This window comes from Chinchilla lanigera, unplaced genomic scaffold (assembly GCF_000276665.1).
Source record: "Chinchilla lanigera isolate Chin_1 unplaced genomic scaffold, ChiLan1.0 scaffold00175, whole genome shotgun sequence".
Lineage (NCBI taxonomy): Eukaryota > Metazoa > Chordata > Mammalia > Rodentia > Chinchillidae > Chinchilla > Chinchilla lanigera.
The window spans coordinates 1427431-1430673 of NW_004955576.1; the positions used below are offsets into that span (position 1 = coordinate 1427431).

At 45.4% G+C, this 3243-nt stretch overlaps 1 pseudogene; it reads left to right on the forward strand.

Annotated features, from left to right (window-relative positions):
• The first annotated feature begins 668 nt into the window (after positions 1 to 668).
• Positions 669 to 1789, forward strand: LOC102012815 (annotated as a pseudogene).
• The last annotated feature ends 1454 nt before the right edge of the window (positions 1790 to 3243 follow it).

A 3243-nucleotide genomic window follows, 5' to 3' on the forward strand; every position in this document is an offset into this window, starting at 1 on the left:
TTTTCACATTTCACATAGGGTTTCTAAAATATATGAAAAGTATGTGAGAGTGTTAGCACTGTCCTATTCCTTTACCACATCCATCCTCTTCCTGTGCATAAATACTCATTTGTTCCTTATACAAAAAACTAAGAAAGAGAATTACGGTGGTTAGTTGACTCCTCCAATTTTAGTCATAGAAAAACTTCTGTAGCAGGGCAGCATAATTGTGAGTTTAGAATGTAAAGATTTAGCTAAAGACATAGTTGATCTACTGTCTTCTATTACTTTGCTGAAAGAAACTGTTAATGAGTCCTTGATTGATCAGTGTTGCATGTCTCTATCCGTTTTTATGAGAAACCACTTCGAAGACATCAATACGTAATACACTCCCAGACCAGCCGAGGCAGCAGCCGGAGCAGCCGCAGCCTGTGCCCTCTCCCGCCCGCCCTCCGCCGCCCGCCACCCGCCCCGGGGGCTCTTTCCCTCTTCCTCTTCCTCCTCCACTGCCCGCTTCCTCCTCCGCCCGCCCGCGGGACCCCCTTGCCTTCCCGCCTGCCCCATTGTTCCGCCCCCGCCTCCCGCCCTTCCCCTTCCCTCCCACTCCCTTTTCCCCTCAGTCGCCTCACGCCTGCAGTTTTTGGCTTCAACCCCCACCAGTGACCAAAGACTTGACCACTCAAAAAGTGCAGCTCCCCACAGAACTCGACATGGACACCGGTGTGACTGAAGGTGGATTAAATGTCACTCTCGCCATGGCTACTGTGCATGGAAAGGAAGTTGGCAGTATCGTGGGAAAGAAGGGAGAGTCAGTTAAGAAGATGCGCGAGGAGCGGTGCGCGTATCAACATCTCGGAAGGGAACTGTCCTGAGCGAGTTATCACTTTGGCTGGACCCGCTAATACCACCTTCAAAGCCTTCGCTATGATCTTTGACAAACTGGAAGAGGACGTCGGCAGCTCTGTGACCCGTGGCACAGCTGCCAGTAGACCCCCGTCACCCTGAGGCTGGTGGTCCCTGCTAGTCAGTGCGGCTCTCTCACTGGAAAAGGCGGCTGCAAGGTCAAGGAAATACGACAGAGTACAGGGGCTCAGGTGCAGGTGGCGGGAGATATGCTCCCCAGCTCGGCTGAGCGGGCCATCACTGCCGCTGGCATCCCGCGACCCATCATCGAGTGTGTCAACAGACCTGCGTGGTCACGGTGGGGACTCTCTCCCACACCCCCGGAGGGCGTGGCCGTCCCGCACGGCCCAGCCATCAGGTTTTCGGGTCATCTTTGCAGGCGCTCAGGACAGGTGCAGCACAGCAGCGAGGGGCGCGCTTTCCCCCCCCCCCACACGTCCGCGTGCCTCAGCCCTGACCTGGAGGGACCACCCTAGAGGCCTGTATCACTCAAGGGCAGTGTGGCAGTGCACAGCCGGGTTTGACCAGGCTGCACCCATTGGCAGTGCGACAGTCTCGTTTTCCCATGACGCATGGCGACGCCGGATTCAGTGCAGGTTCGGATGCATCTGCTCAGACTACTTCTCATGAGCGCACCATTCCCAGCGGTTTGATTGGCTGCATAATGGGCCGTCAGGGTGCCAAAGTCAATGAGATCTGTCAGATGTCTGGGGCGCAGATCAGCACTGCGAACCCAGTGGAAGGATCCACTGATAGGCAGGTTACCATCACTGGATCTGCTGCCAGCACTAGCCTGGCTCAATAACTAATCGATGTCAGGCTTCCCTCAGAGACGCGTGGCGTGGGGAGCAGCTACAACAACGCAGATTCATCCATAACCCTTTCTGCTGTCCACCACCACCCATGATCCATCTGTGTACTTTCTGAACAGTCAGCGATTCCAGGTTTTAAATAGTTTGTAACTTTTCAGTTTCTACACACTTTATCATCCACTCGTGATTTTGTAATTGAAGCGTTTCAATTCCTTTCTCTGTTCAGCTGTTAATGCTGAGATCCATATTTAGTTTTATAAGCTTCTCCTTGGTTTTTTGTTTGTTTGTTTGTTTGTTTGTTTTGGCTCAAGAATTTTTCTGTTTGTCATGAAAATGTAAGAATAGAATATTAATACATTTCAGTTTAGTTCTGTAATATCAGGAATTTTTCAAAAAGATTAAAAGATGGGTTGGAGTTTTTTCTTTGTGAATAGAAACTGGATGCCACAGTGATCCATGTGCGTTTTATTCCTGTTGTCTTGCTATTATTTTCCTACCTTTTATCCCTCACAGGACCCTAACTGGGTTTTGAATAGAAACCTTTATTCCAAAACAAACAAACAAAAAATATGTAATACAGCAAGCATTGTTAATTTCCTACCACTTTGTTTGTAACTCTGTATTGTCTGTACTGTTCTTTTGCTATTTTGTAAAAGGTTGTCTGTCTGTTAATGTTTTCCTCCTTTTATTTTCTAAAATAAATTAAAAAAAAAAAGATTCAGCTAAAGGAAAACCAAACAATTTCTCACAGAACTACTATCAATGTTTTATTCTCATCTAAAGTTCTTTTCTAGCCCAGAATCTCTCTGTAGGTTCTTAATTGTGATTACTCACATTTCATGAGCCAGGACAATCTAACAAAATATTCCAGACACACAGTGTTATTGCAGATTTATATGTGTCTATATTTGTAATGGTTATATAGCTTTATAAGTATATAATACATCTAAATTTGAAACATGCATCTAGCTCTTAACAATAGATGAACAGAATGTATGAATGATCTAGAAGCAAATATCAGAAATAAAACTGTATATTTTAGTATTCCTTTCATTATGAAAATCCATACAATAATTTAGAAGCAACTGCAAGTTGTGGAAAAGTATCACTTCATTGTAAAACTCAATAATGTTATTTAAAATCATGCATAATAAAACCATCTACATAATACAGCTGGCTATAAAAAGTAAATAATTCAGTGTGTGTAAACGTATGTGTGGAGATGTGTACATAGTGATCTCCCCCAAACTCATGTACAGTTGCTAATCATACGTCTCCAGTTCTCAACCATCCTGTGCTTTGCAGCTTTTAGAGAAAAGTAAACACGGCTGAGGTTTCCTAAAGTATCTTCCTTTTTCAGTAGTAATTACTGTGCTGTTCAGTGGTGCTTTGTGTGAAATCACATAGTTTTTCCATGCGGAGGCCTTAGTCTTTGAGAAAGTTTATGTCAGTGTGTTTGTTGAGTGCTTCACCAAAGACTTACTCCAGAAGTGACGATTGAAGCATGAGGCAAAGTTGAGACAGAGGCACCAGTGACTTCTCAGGCAGG